General features: G+C 39.8%; 1 protein-coding gene across 1 annotated transcript in view; it reads left to right on the top strand.

Annotated features, from left to right (window-relative positions):
• Positions 1 to 14,998, top strand: part of LOC115507884 (pseudouridine 5'-phosphatase) — a 174,369-nt gene extending 159,371 nt beyond the window's left edge. The window contains exons 4-5 of the transcript XR_004343253.1: positions 10,665 to 11,792; positions 14,934 to 14,998. The gene's annotated coding sequence lies outside the window, so the exon portion shown is untranslated. The remainder of the gene's footprint in view (positions 1 to 10,664; positions 11,793 to 14,933) is intronic.
• The last annotated feature ends 681 nt before the right edge of the window (positions 14,999 to 15,679 follow it).

The raw sequence follows: 15,679 nt of genomic DNA, 5'->3' as shown, positions 1-15,679 counted from the left end.
AGAGCCTGGAACCTGCTTTGGATTCTGTGTCTCCCTCTCTCTCTGCCCCTCCCCCACTTACAATCTGTCTCTGTCTCTCTCAAAAATAAACATTAAAGATATTAAAAAAAAAAAAAAAGAAATGGTTCCATGAGAATTGAAACAAAGGAAATCCAGAGTCCTTCCAAGAACCTCGGAAAGCTGCATTCATCAGGACACATGCACTTTTTTACATTCATAAAGACTGCATTTGAAGTAGAACTTGAAAACTGAGGGGAAAAAAAGCCACGTTGAGTGATGTCAACCATCTGAATATTGTCAGTTTTAATATGTGAAAACAAGTGTGATCAAATTTGTGTTGCTCCTCCCACCCCAAGGCCTATTATATCCTTGTATGAAATGAGAAGAATATGAAATCGTTTCTCTAATTAGGCCAATTCATCTCAACAACCAACCAACATGTGCTGTGTGAGTCAACGCTCACGGAATTAGCAGTCTCGTAGGAGATATGGACCCAAAAGCAAAAATATTAAAAACATGTAAGGGACCCATATGTAATTGTAAGGCAATTACAGTGGAGGTGATTAGCATATTGTATTTGTTTTATATTTCACAATTTTAGAAACAAACAGAAATAACTAATTTCTCACCAGTAATCTTAGCTATAGATATCTCTGCTGTCCTGACCAAAGCAATGGAAAACAACAAAGAGAAGGACAGCGTTAAAGTTCAATTTCGTGTTTGATGAAGTGAAGAAACACGCCACTGATGAACCACGATGTATGAAGAAAGTCTCCTAATTTAAGTAAAACTTGGACAGTGTCAAGGGGGATGCCAGAGGAGGGGAGACACCTCCACTGTGTTCTTCAGGGTGGGTGGCAAAGCCCAAAAGGCAAAACTTTGTTGGAAAAAAGCAAATCAGGGATGCCGAGGCAGGATGCAGAAAAGAAGCAGGGGGCACACGATTAGTCAAGGAATTGTGTGGTCGCCAGGTGGTTACAAGCGTGGCGTGACAGAACAGAGTTTAAAGATGGTAGCAACTCTGCTCTGCTGATCATGCTGAGAAAAATGGGTGAGGTTTTCACGACTCACTCCCACAAAAACGACGGATTTTGAGATGAGGAGGCCCCCTACCAACTGTGAGTAAGGCTACATTATAATGCACAGTACTGATGGGCAAACATGCTTGGAGGCCACAAAAACAGGAATAGAGTGTCTAAGTTGTACATAGCGGTACTCTGAAACACAATGGGAAGATACTATAGAAAAAAAATTAAAATATGGAAAAGGAGATTTGACAAGAAATGGCAAGGAGGGTCACATAACCAGGGAGGAATCTAAAACCTTCCATGCACTTGTTGGCGTTTTATAGGAAATTATCAGTTTCAGAGAGACAGCTTTCTTTTTAAAAAATGCGGGGGCACCAGGTGGCTCAGTTGGTGAAGCGTCCGATTTCTGTTCAGGTCATGATCTCGCAGTTTGTGAGTTTGAGCCCTGTGTCAGGCTCTGTGCGGACAGCTCAGAGCCTGGAAACTGCTTTGGATTCTATGTCACCCTCTCCCTGCCCTCCCTCCCTTCCTCCCTCCCTCTCTCTCTCTCTTTCTCTCTCTCAAAAATAAATAAACATTTAAAAATGTGTAACATGAAAATCAAAAATAAGACGTTCATTTACATGTGGAGCAAGAACAGAGACTGGACAGGCAATTTTCCAAAAGAAAAACATGACCGCGCAATGGCAAATAATCCTAACGGATACAGGAAAGCTGACATTTCAACAGAGATTGTGATCATCACAAAGAAGCCATCTGAGTGAACTCAGAACATGGGCCAAATATGAGAGGATGGGCACAGAACCAATCCAGGAATATAAAGTCTTTGCAGAAATTTTTAAGAAAAGCGTTAAGAAGTCTTAAGCCCAGGGCACCTGGCTGGCTCAGTTGGTAGAGCATGCAACTCTTGATCTTGGGGTCACGAGTTTCAGCCCCACATTAGGTGTAGAGTTACATTAAAAAAAGAGAATTAAATAATTAAGTAAAGCATTTAAAACTATGAAAGATATCAGAAGAGCTTTTGAGTTCAACTGTGTAGCTAGAAGAAGGAGAGAAGACCTCACTTAGTGTTCTATGGAATAGTCTAGCTAAAAAATATGAGGTCTTCACAGGTACTTCTCAGGGTTGACTGAAAACTATGCTCCAAATCTTTCTCCCACAGAGCCCAGGTAGACAGTTCTCGTGAATTCTTTATGGCTGCCACTGTCCTTTCTGTCTGCCAATGTTCCTCTCACTTTCTTTTACCCAAAGCCACACTATAGTGTAAACAGTCATTTCTGTTTGCCAATTTAATGATAGTCCTGGAGAGAAGGATATATATTATTTTGTTGTTTAACAGCTTGAGAAATCATCAGTAAGAGGAAGTATACAGGCTCTAATAAACTTGGGAAGTAAAAAGAAATGTCTCCATCCTATGGCATCTAACTACTTCTCCTTTACTCTGGAGTACTTCACATCTATTCACCTTCTCCAGACATTTGTCTTTTTAGGCAAACTTAACACTGTCTTTAATCCTTTTATGAAGTACAGATGGAGGAGTTCAAGAAACAAATACCTGTTTTTTACTGACTTGTTCCCTCAAAAAGGCCACCAAATCCCAAGGGAGAACAATAGGTAGGAATTAGCTCTGCTCAAGGAACTGCTTGTACTCAAGTAATGGACATTTTGGGGGAACCCTCACAGCTTCTTGACAACAAGCTTAGTAGTTGCCCTCTGCAACACCAAATTTCCCTTGGATCCTTGCTTCTAAAATTATGTGATGGCTGTGGTCTTTTCACAACTCACCACAATTAACTGCAATAACAAATTAGTCTTAACTTTAAATATTTCCTCCCATAATTCGTTTTTATTTTTATTTTTCTCTGTTTTCCATAATTATTTTCCATAATTGTTTCACATCCTCTTCCTTGTCTGATTTTTTGACTACTAATATCCTCAAATCAAACAAAACCAAACAAGCAGTTATTTGCAGAAAACCCCAGAATGGGATGATTGTGGCTGGCCAAACCAGCCAAAAGATGAAGAGAGCTACCAATAATTATGGTCTTTCATAATATCAGGGTGTTCCACAGAGAGAACTTTAAATTCTAACTGTTTTGTCACCTAAGCAATGATAAGAACCATTGACTAATTCTTTCATAGCAAGACAGACTATATCTTGGACTTTTATATTCCTTCCTCTGCTCTGTCCTTGAGAGTAACTTGCACACAGGTAATTGTGAAACTAACATTTAGAAGAACATTAAAATCTCAAGACTGTGAGGAGATTAGAAGGGGAAACCAGTTGTGGAGAAAGGTGTTCTAACTTTCAAATTTTGCTTCTCAAATTCATGAAAGAGCTCACCAGTTGTGTGGACTGATTATCACTGGCAATGTTGAGAAGTCATTTATAAGGAGCAGAGATTTCCATCCAGGAAATTGGAAGTGACCAAATGTTCTGATTTTTAAAAGACCAAGAAGAAGATGAATTGCACAAATGTGTGAGCAAGAAATGTGGGGTGTTTGACAATGTCAAATGCCATGAGGAGGTCTAGCAGGGATAGTGGAAGACACTGGATTTGATGATTAGAACTCACATGAGATCACCAACAAAGCAGTTTAGCTCTGAGAGAACATGAGCTTAATGTCATCCCTAAGGATAATTTGGAAATGGACTATTTTAAAGGCTGGTTGGTGAGCACTTAAATTAGAAAGTGGAGGTCACCATGAGTCAGGGTGGGCTCATTATGAACAAATCATGCCAGACTAAAATCATTTCACTGGATTGATAAACTCGAGAAATGTGGTAGGCTTGAAGGATAGTATCTTCATTTGAGCAAAATTTTGACAAAGTTTTTTAATCATAGCTTTGAGAACTGGATGAAAATACAAACAAGATCAGGTTAAACTTTTGAAATTAAAGATTAAGGGAGGGATGTCCAACTGGAGGATTGTTTCTCTTGGTCTCTCTCTCGTTTGCTCATTGGTCCTCTCCCATGGACATTTTAGTTAATGACTTGGATGAAGAAATGGATAGTCTGCTGATCAGGGTTACAAAGCAGGGGAAGCTGGGATGATTAGCTAATGGATTGAGTGATACACTTGAGACCAAAATAAGCCAGGGCTATTGCTGTGCTGGATTGATGAAATGAATCTAACAAGATGGAGACTGATATCAGCAAAGTACGCGGTCAGATATGCCAACCTCTCAAGTAACAACTCGAGGAGATAAGACTCAATAAATGTATAATAAAAATAACCAGACATTTTAATTGACTGTCAGGGCAATATGAGTCTTCAGTGTAATCCATCTAACAACAACAACAAGAAAAACTTCTCTAACTTCACACAATTACAATATAAATTATCTGTTGAACATGATGAAAGGAACCCTCACTTTAGGTGATTGCATTTGTTAGGATAATACAAAGCATGGTAACTTCTTAAAAATATTCCTTGATATTTACATATGCACCTTTCCAATTAACGACAAAATTTGATAAACCATGTAACTTTTGGACAGGAAAAATTAATTTATTGGGTGTGTCATTAGAAATTCTACTGAGCAGATAACACCCACAGAGTTGTGCAGTTTTGTCCTAAGCACCCAATAATATGCTTCCAGAGACAGACATCTGTGGTACTGAGGAACCAAAAAGTAGACACATGAATGAGTGGAAGAAAGATGAAAGAAAGCAAGCAAGAAAGCAAGCAAGAAAGCAAGAAAAGACACGAGGACCTAGTGGAGATAGGGAGGGGAATGAGAATGAAAGAGGGATAGGGTAGGGAGACAGACCTGTACTTGAACCATTGAACCTTCCTTTTTTTTTTTCAATTCAGTATTAGTTAACATATAGTGTAGTATTGGTTTCAGGAGTAGAGCCCAGTGATTCATCACTTACATATAATACCCAGTGCTCATCCCAACAAGTGCCTTCTTATGCCCATCACCCGTTTAGTCCATGCCCATACCCAACACCCCTCCAGCAATCCTCAGTTTGTTCTCTGTATTTAAGAGTCTCTTATGGTTTGCCTCCCTCTCTGTTTTTATCTTATTTTCCCTTTGCTTCCCCTATGTTCACCTGTTGTGTTTCTTAAATTCCACATATGAGTAAAATCATATGTTTGTCTTTCTCTGACTGACTTATTTCACTTAGCATAATGCACTCTAGTTCCATCCACATTTTGCAAATGTCAGGATTTCATTCTTCTTGACCTCCAAGTAATATTGCATTGTGTATATACATACACATCATATCTTATTATCTATTCATTGGTCAGTGAATATTTGAGCTCTTTCCACAATTTGGCTATTGTCCATAACACTGCTATAAACATTGGGGTGCACATGCCCCTTCAAATTGTCATTTTTGTGTCTTTTGGATAAATACCTAGTAGTGCAATTCCTGGGTCAAAAGGTCTATTTTTGATTTTTTGAGGAATCTCCATACTGTTCTCCAGAGTGGCTTCACCAGTTTGCATTCCCACCAACAGTGCAAGAGTGTTCCCCATTTCTGCATATCCTTGCCAACATCTGTTGTTTCCCGAGTTGTTGATTTTAGCCATTCTGACAGGTGTGAAGAGATACCTCATTGTGGTTTTGATTTGTAATTCCCTGATGATGAGTGATGTTGGCATCTTTATGTGTCTGTTGGCCATCTGGATGTCTTCTTGGGAAAATTGTCTATTTGTGTCTTCTGCCTATTTCTTCACTGGATTATTTGTTTGTTAGGTGTTGACTTTGATAAGTTCTTTAAAGATTTTAAGTACTAACCCTTTATCAGATATGTCATTTGCATATATCTTCTCCCCTTCCATTCTTGATGATTCACATACTTGGGTGACTTTTCTATACTCTGTGTGCAGACTTCTGAGTACAGTTAATGATGCCCCACATGCTGTAGCTAGAGTACTTTATCTCAGACAGAACCTTCCTCATTGCACACTGTGCTTTCCCTTTGTGGCATTTACCACAACAGTAAGTAACCATGTGAGTATTTATCCCTTTTCCCCTCTAGACACTATGGTAGGTCCATGGGAATATACACTATGTCGTTCTCTTTCGTCACTGTATTTTTAACACATAGTATATAGGCATACATAAGCATGTGCTTAGCACTCTATAAACATATTTGAATTAATTTTCGAACATTGCTCTATAATTCAGTAACTTTCCTACAAGGTGGAAAATTTTTAAACAGAAAATATAATGAAAAGAAAAATACATTTCATGTTAACATGTGAATGTACAGGCAACAAAGGAAAAATACATTCTCTCAAGGTAATACATGGAATGTTTATGAAAATTGAATGCTTAGTTCATAAAGCAGGTAGTCAATAAATCTCATCAGGCTTGTATCATATGAGTCACATTCTCTCTCCATAATGCATTAAGTTAGAAATGAAGAGTAAAGAGTTAAGTAGAAAACCTCCATATTTTAGATTTTTAAAGCACATGTTTTAAAAAATTGATGGGTCAAAAAGAGATCATAATGGAACAGAAGATATAGATAAACAACAATAATACTATATACTTTAAAAAGGGGAGATACTATAGAGTAGTATCTAAAGGGAAATTTAAAATCTTAAGTGTTGATGTTAGAAGAGACAATAAGACGGACACCAATGAGTTGAACATGTAGCATAGGGCATTAGAAAAAGAACAACAGATTAAACTTCGCCGAAGTAGGAAGAATAAAATAGTAAGACTGGAAAACCTCTGGCAAGATTGATTAGGAAGGACAGAAAGAGAATATGAGAAAGAAATATACTATTAGAATAAAAAAAGAAAAAGGATAGAAACTGCCACGATCAAGAAAATAATAAAATGATAGTGTTAATTTCACACCAATTAAAAAATGTAAATTTTCAAAATCCTAGAAAGTTATAACTGACTGAAGAAGAAACATAAATTGTATTTATTTATTTATTTTTCAAAATTTTTTTCAATGTTTCACTTATTTTTGAGAAAGAGAGAGAGACAGAGTATGAGCTGGGGAGGGCAGAGAAAGAAGGAGACACAGAATCCGAAGCAGCCTTCATGCTCTGAGTTGTCAGCACAGAGCCCAATGCGCAGCTCAGACTTGTGAACCACAAGATCATGACCTGAGCTGAAGTTGAATGCTCAACCAACTGAGCCACCCAGGCACCCCAATTAATTAATTAATTAATTTATTTATTTATTTAAAGTGTATTTATTTAAGCAATCTCTCTACACCTGACATGGGGCTCAAACTCATGACCCCAAGATCAAGAGCCACACACTCTACCAACTCAGCCAGGGGCCCCAAGAAACAGATAAATTTTTAAAACTGAACGGCGCCTGGGTGGCTCCGTCAGTTAAGTGTGGACTTCGGCTCAGGTCATGATCTCGCCCTTTGTGCTGACAGTTCAGAGCTTAGAGCCTGCTTCGTATTCTGTGTCTCCCTCTCTCTCTGCCCCTCCGCCAGTCACACTCTGTCTCTGTCTCTGTCTCTCTCAAAACAATAAATATTAAAAAAAAAATTAAAAACTGAAAGACCTGTAACCACATGATTTTATACGTTGATTCTAGCAAGCTATCAACAAATAATTCCAAACCAATACAACTCTTCCAAAAACCAGAAAAATAAGGAACTTCTCTCAACTCATTTTATGAGGCTACCTAACTTTAATAACCAGGTTATCCAAGGAGAATAAATTTCATTAAATCTAAGAACAAACATCTTAAAATAATAATAAAATAATCTAGCAATGTATAAAGAATAATAATTACATGGAATAATTGGGGTTCTCTGAGAAATACAATGCTGAATTAATATTAGAAAGATCAATCTATTAATCACCAGATAAAAACCTATATAATCATTTTGATGGGTTGAGAAAAAGCAGTTGATAAAGTCAATATTCCTGACTTTTTCTTTTTCAAGGACGTCCTTACCAATTAGGGACAGAAAGCAACTTTCCTACCCAGATAAACATCATTTAAAACAAAACCGACTTGAAATATAATTAATAGTGAAAAGGTAAATGTATTTTTGTTTAAGATCAGGAATAAGAATGCTTTTTATTACCACCTCCTTTCAGCTTTTTTATGGGAGGTACTAAAGTCCAGCTCAATAAAATAAGAAAAAAATCAAAATCTTTGAAGTTTATAAAGAAAGGAGCTGTTATCCTTCAGAGCTTATTCATTTTCTACCTAGAAAACTTCAAACCTCAAAGAATAGTTAGATAAATTGTTCAAACCAATGAGGTTTTACCAAGGTTGCAGGATACAACATAAATATTCACCATCACTTATTTATCAGTATAATGGCAATAATTAGAACATAACATTTTTAGAAAATACCTTTCACGAAGGCACACAAATACAAGGAATTAGTAATGAATGGAATAAAACTAGTGCAAAGACTTTTATAAGGAAATTGTAAACATACATTGAAAAATAATAAGATAAAAATAAATGAAGCATTAAATATAACTGATGCCAATGTTAGAGAGTGCCTTTCACCCTAAGGCCGTTGGTCAGGACCAGTCAAAACTGCCTGGACCTTTATTTAGTCCTGATCGGTCTGTAACTCCTGGTTTGCATCAGGAACCAGGAAATGCTATGATCTGTCTCTAGAAGGGATATCAAAGCAGGAGACTTGATGCTTTGCTTCATATTCCAGTAAAACGGTTCTTAGAATATGTACATTTGAAAACACATGTTAAACAGGGACGCCTGTCTGGCTCAGTCGGTTAAGCGTCCAACTCTTGGTCTGGGCTCAGGTCCTGATTTCACAGATCCTGAGATCAAGCCCCGCATCAGGCTCTGCGCTGCCAGCCTGGAACTTGCTTAGGATTCTCTCCCTCTCTCTCTCTCTGCCCTTCCCCTTTTCGCATGCGCCCTCTCTCTCTCTCAAAATAAATAAATAAACTTTAAAATGCATGTCAAACAATTATATTCTGGCTTCTCATGCAGGATCCAGCTATACAATCAATTTATTTTCATTTATTTTATTTTTTTGAGAGAGCGAGCGAGCGAGCACAAGCACGGAAGGGCAGAGGGAGAAGGAGAGAAAGAATCTTAGGCAGTCTCCACGTCCAGCTTGGAACCCGAGTGAGGCTCAGTCTCCCAACCATGAGATCGCAATCATGACTTGAGTCAAAATCAAGAGTTGGACACTTAGCCAATTGAGCCAACTAGGTGCCCCAGTACACAATCAAGTTTTTAAGCAAAGAAGTATCTCATCCATGATGAATTTGGTGACATTATTTTTTATTAATGTATATTCCCCCTTGTATTCCATTCCTTAAATATGCCTTTTGTGCCTATAACATGACTCCCATTATAGTTGTATGCCTCTGTCTGTTTCCAAAGTGGTAGCAGCTTACTTCATGTTTATTTTTTATCTACAGGGATTTGGGGGAACAAACTTACCCAACATCTAGAACACTACAATTGGGGAGGGAGGGAGACAAACCGTAAGAAACTCTTGAATACAAAGAATAATCTGAGGGTTGATGGGGGATGGGGGAGAGGGGAAAATGGGTGATGGGCACTGAGGAGGGCACTTGTTGGGATGGGCACTGGGTGTCGTATGTGAGCAGTGAACCACGGGAATCTACCCCCAAAAACCAAGAGTGCACTTTACACACCGTGTGTTAGTCAACTTGACTATAAATTATATTAAAAAGGAAAAGAACTAAGCAAAATAAGAGAAGTTACTTCCTACTGATCCTACATTGTGTTTATGTTGAAATACTTTAATTATAGTATATTGATTTATTCTATCAAATGCCTACTGGTTTAGCTGCAAGGAGACATCATTTGGAAGATAACATGCATATAATGCACTGTCAGATAACAAGACACAAATTATTATAACATTATATTTTATACATTATTACATTATTTAACACTAAATATTCGATGATAGAATATTAATCTAGAAGCAAATCACAGCCATGATTCTGGAGGTTTTATGTCTTATCTAATGATTGCTTATCTTCTGCTTGTTCCATTATATGTGACCATGAACGTGTCTGTTTTGAGCTTCTCCGGATCTTTAACAAGCAGTCCTGTTTAGCATTGTTCTGAGGTCTAAGCCTGGACATCTAAAGTTCAGAGTTCATGAGGTTGGTGAATGGACTTGGTAATGCAAAGTGCACACAGTTCTCTCAAGAGACAGGAAACCAAGATTGTGAAATACAGTTCACATTTTCTTCTGTATCAAAATTCTTACCTTATGCTCCTGGTGACTTCTTAGTACTGTCATGACTGATCATCACAATCCATAAAAATATTCTTTGGCTAAGATGGTCCAGAATTGATTCTGGAAAGGTTTTTTTTTTTCTTCTTCTTTTGGTTTGTTATATCTTCTTTGTTGTTATTGTTGTTGTTTGAATCTAAGAGAATCATGTCATGTGATTTAATGTAAGAGAATTATTGTCATTCATAATCTGTCTTTGTTTAAACATCCTTACCAACATCGGACCTAAACTGAGTCAATTAATGCTGTTTTCTCATCTGTTAATGGTGATTTAAATCTGGACTATGATAAAAATTTATTAAAAATAAGTTAAGACTAAAATTAAACTAGTGGCTATTTTATTTATTCCAAAATGTTAATGACACAGGGAAAAACAAATCCATGTTTCCGTTGTTGATTCATGTTCTTCTGTCTTTTCTTTCAGAAAGAACTTTGCATGGTGTTGCCCCCTGAAGATGGAATTCAGCATCAAAACCAGCTTGGTCTCCCTCAAAGAAACCATTGACGTGCAAAAGACCTCTAGGATGTAGCATTTCATCATATACTAGGGCTGCAGTGCACTCTGCAGAATTGGACTTGAAAAATGAAGAAGGTAGATGGAGGTTATAGTAAGTTTCTGTCGCACTAAAAGTTTCCTGATCCCACGGCCGTGGGGTTTGTTGGAATGTTGCATGTCCTTGAAGCACTGTTCACCAGGCTTGTGGGGCTGGAACACATGGAGAACTCATTTTGCTACGACAGGAGGTTGCCAGGCCCTGGAACCCAAACAGGCGTCCAGAAGTACTTTGACATCTTTCTCCCACATCCATGGTCATCATATTGCAAAATGGTGGTCCCACATTCATAATCTCATCCTGGATCCCATGATGTTTTCATCATGCTGACGTTCTTTGCCATGCTGCAGCTTTTCATGGTCTGGGACGATGAGGGCCTCAGCATTGTAGCATCAGTTAGTAGAGACTCTTTCACCCTGCCTTTGGTTTATCAAATGACTGACTCAGTAGCAGCGGCACATGGACCCCCAAGCAAAGGTCTCAGGTGGCAGTCCCTGGAATGTTCTTGTTTCGATGGTCCTGAGAGTTTGCAGTTAGGTTTATATACCTTGCCTTAATGACTGAAGCGTCCAAAATCATAAATTCAAACTGTAATGGAAGAAAATAATAATTTATCTCATGACTGCAGTAAACATAGTCCGACGTCTCAGATTTATCCCCCTGATTATTCTTTAAACCAGAAAAGATATGTATCAACATAGAAATGGTCTTTTTTATGGGGAGCCAATTCCATGACTGTATGTACCATTGATTCTTGGTCACTGATGCCACTTTCCTATTCGTGGGACAAGGATGTTTTCCACAAAGCTCTCCCCTATAAGATAATGGCAGCTGATGCCTGAGCATGTGCATCTGGAAGTCTTGATATGAAAGTTTCTACCCCTCTTAGATGAGAGGTGGCCTGTGGTCCCCACGATGGGAGCCAGTTCTTTCTGCCCGTTCATGGAGTGACTTGGAGAACAGAAAGCTGGTTTGCTGAAGGACCACTCAGTAGAGAGGTAAGAAACTCATTTGTTTAAATGTAAGCTTAACTATGTCAAATATAGAAAAGCATGTGGGAAGATTTCTTTTACGGAGCACATTTCTGTTGCCTAGGATATGAATCCTTAAAGTCTTTCTAAGTAGTGATTGGAATTTACAAACAGAATCTTCCCTATTTTGCATGGTTCCATGTTTGAAATGCCTTTTGAGTCAGTAATTATTTTGTTTGTATTCCATGCTCAGACAATCAGAGGGGATGCTTTTCACCTTGATATTTTGGCTCCTAGAATGGTAGGTTAGGTACATGAGAAGCTTTCATTTTCATCCCAGGGATGTAATGTAGGGTTGAAATCTCTAAATAAGCAGTAGTAGGATGTCCCTTTGTTGCCACATTCTTCTTTTAATGAAACCCGGATTCAGAATTCTATAAGGAAGTAGCTGAGAGAATGATGTTTAACCTTCTTTCAAAAGGACTATTCTCAAGTCTCCTTGAGGGTATTTATGCCCAGGATTATACCAGGAGCTGCTGTGCACAGCTTCAGAGGCTTCAATTGTAGCCTACATAAATGGATTCACCAAGCCATGCCATTAACTTGGACCACCATCTTGTCAGTGATGTGACCTTGACCCTGGTAGGGGACGAATCTAGAAGTTTCTCTGACATGTATTGACCCCGTTCATCCTAAAAGTTTTCTCTCTTTTCCTCTAGTCTAACTTTATGGCTAAAAAGTTTGGCTTGTTAACTTAGCATCTAAATTAGATCTTAAAAAATCTGAGATTGGAGCCACACGGCGAGTGCTGGTTATTTCCTTTTTGGAAAAGACAAATAATTGTTCTCGTGGGCAAATTCATTTTATTTGTATTTATTTATTTTTTTAATAGGAAGTCGTTTTTTATTTTTTTTTTTTTAGCATTTATTTTTGAGAGAGAGAGACACAGAGACACAGCACGAGTAGGGGAGGGGCGGAGAGAGAGGGCGACACAGAATCTGAAGTAGGCTCCAGGCTCTGAGCTGTCAGCACAGACAGCTGGCATGGGGCTCGAACCCACGAACTGTGAGATCATGACCTGAGCCCGCATCAGACACTGAACCAACTGAGCCACCCAGGCACCCCGGGCAATTTCATTTTAGAAGACGCACGCAAAGAGGCCCAACACATGTGGCCAAATGGAAGTCCAGTCTATTCGGCATGCCACCATATCCCACCCCAGATGTATCATTTCTTCTCTGAAGTTTGCTGGAGGCCAGTGTCTGTGCATCTTTTGGCCCACTTCCCACCAATAGGGGTCCTCAAAATTATTTTTTCTGCCAAAAGGGAATATGTATTTCCAGAGGTCTTTTGCACCTACCTTCGTGCATTTTACACTATTTCACACCACAGCGTAATTATTGTATAAACTTTTAGTTTTAAATGGCATCATACCTTCCAATACCTCATTTTAGAAAATGGCGGCTCCATTGCTGTGTTAAGTCACAAATCTATTGGTAAGAGCTACAGGTGTTTAGAAGAGAACTTTAAAATGACATATATTTTTTTCATTCAGATTTGCTTAAACAGAGGAGAGTACTCTGTGTTTAGAGACATGATTACCCTTCAATGTTATCAGACACAATAGATTGTGTCCCACAGTTGCACTAGGATTTAGAGGCTAATGAGGTTTTGCAAAGAGATCTATTCCAAACAGCAGGTGAAGCCAGACTTCACTGCTAGGATGGACCTCCCACGGGGATGTTTCTTCATACCCTCCTTGGTGGTGGTGACCAAGAGAGTGTCAGCCGTGATGCAGCTGCTGAGAGACAATGACACATGTGGGCTTGGCGGCTATGGATCACCAGGCTGTCCTGCTGTCTGCAGACAATGAGATGCAATGCACACATCCATTTCAAGACCAGATGTCTTTGGGGGAAATTTGTGTGAGCAGCATGGTTTATAATCCTACATCTCACCCTTTGCGTGCTGTTCCAGCCATTCATACCGGCTCTGCTCACCTGGACTCCAAGGCCTTCTCGTCACAGGTGCTTTAGGAACACAGCTGTCTATTGGAGCCCCACAGTGGGTTTAAGAAAGATAGTCAGTATATTTGGGGGAGTTGCTCATCTCAGTAAATCCTGGCCGTGAGTCAACGACGTCGGCCAACACTGTGATATGTGAGCAGAATTTTGGTGACGACGAAGGGTAGTCTATTGGACATACAAGTCATAAAAGAGACGGAATCTGATCACCACTTACCCTCCACACCTTAGACACAGCCCCATATTAAGCCAGCCAGCCCCGGACTTAAGGGTTGACGGATAAGTCAGTCTTCTTTCCGCAGAGGATGGGTTCAAAGCACCATTGATCTCAAGATCATAGACTCCAAGCTATGGTCAGGAGGTTCACACCTGCCTGCCTCTGAATGTTAAAACCACGTTTTAAGCTCCACATTGGAGCTGTGTTGTGGAGGAGTTAGAGAAGTCAGCTCCTCATACGTGCGGGGATCTTCATGGTGAGGTTTCTCCTTCATGCTCTGCTCCCGTATGGTCACATGGGACATCCAGGCGAAACTCATGCTTCCAATATCAGTGAAGCCTCTCTCTTATTTTGTCTCCTACAGAAGCCAAATTTCAGACTGGATTATTGAATCAATGCCCATATCCTTGGTTTTGGCGAAAAACTGCAGTCTTGGATTTCTGTGGGGTCAGTCTTGCTTGGCCTCCAGTGATCCATTTAGCAATACGTAACTAACATACTGTTGAACCTACTAGATGGGTAACGCAGGGACAATTTGTTTTTGCTCTCTATTTCTTGGTTCCTTCATCCTTTTTTTTCTAAAAGTTTATTTATTTATTTTGAGGGAGGGGAGGGGCAGAGAGAGAGGGAGGGAGAGAATCCCGCACAGAGCCCAGTGTGGGGCTTCAACTCATGAACCATGAGATCATGACCTGAGCCAAAACCAAGAGTCAGACCAACTGAGCCACCCAGGCGCTCCCAGTTTCCTCATCTTTCAAACCGAGATAATAATGGCTACCTCAGGGACTGTGGATGGTCCCTTCCAGAAAGTCTGGAATCCCCCAAATATGTAAAGTGAGATTTTCCCAGGGAACTCAGAAGAAGGACCCTCTGCCTAAGAGTTTGCATGCCACTTTTCTTGAAACTAGAGCTTTTCCTTGGTTCCAGGGTAAAGCAACCCAGACCTCAAAGGACCCCACCCAGAATGCAGAGTTTATTCATCCACGGATGTCAGGTGAGAACACATGCAGAATTACAATGATCTCAGGCCACGATAACATCTTCACAAACACCTGGAGATCCTCCTGATACTCCCCAGTACAGGGAAATAGCTATTCTCTGTAAGTGTGAGAGTTCTGGGAAGCACAGTTCTCGTAACCTGTCATTGAACTTGGATAGTTCTTACCCCTTACTGTACATCAGCATGACACGGACAGCTTTTCTCAACATTCTTACCTTGAGGCTGTACCCCTGGTTAGTAACAACAGTGTTTCTGGGGTGGGACCGCGGCAACAGTATTTGTAAAGATTCCTGGGTGATTCCACTGTGCAGTGCAGGCTGAGACCATGGACTAGGGCTCCCACGTCCCTTCCTTCCTGGGAGATGAGCCCATCTGGTCATCACAACTGCATCTCTCAAAGCCTGGGTCCCTAGCACCCAGGCTCCTGACCCAGCTTCTAACTGCTCTTCTCCTTCTGGGACATGTGTACCACAATGAACAAACACCTCCACTTTCTCAACCCTTCTTCTATTGCTTGGTTTTTCCCTGGGGCCACCACTGCCCTACAGTGCTCTCCCGGGTACAGCCACTGATGTGTACCTTGAGCCCTTTAGGGGAGTGGCACTCATCAAATTCTTGGTCTTCTCACTTCAAGATCTGTTGTTCGTTCCTCTCCAGCCACCTCCAGAGCCAC

This window comes from Lynx canadensis, chromosome X (assembly GCF_007474595.2).
Source record: "Lynx canadensis isolate LIC74 chromosome X, mLynCan4.pri.v2, whole genome shotgun sequence".
NCBI lineage: Eukaryota > Metazoa > Chordata > Mammalia > Carnivora > Felidae > Lynx > Lynx canadensis.
This window is presented reverse-complemented; position numbering and strand designations above follow the sequence as displayed.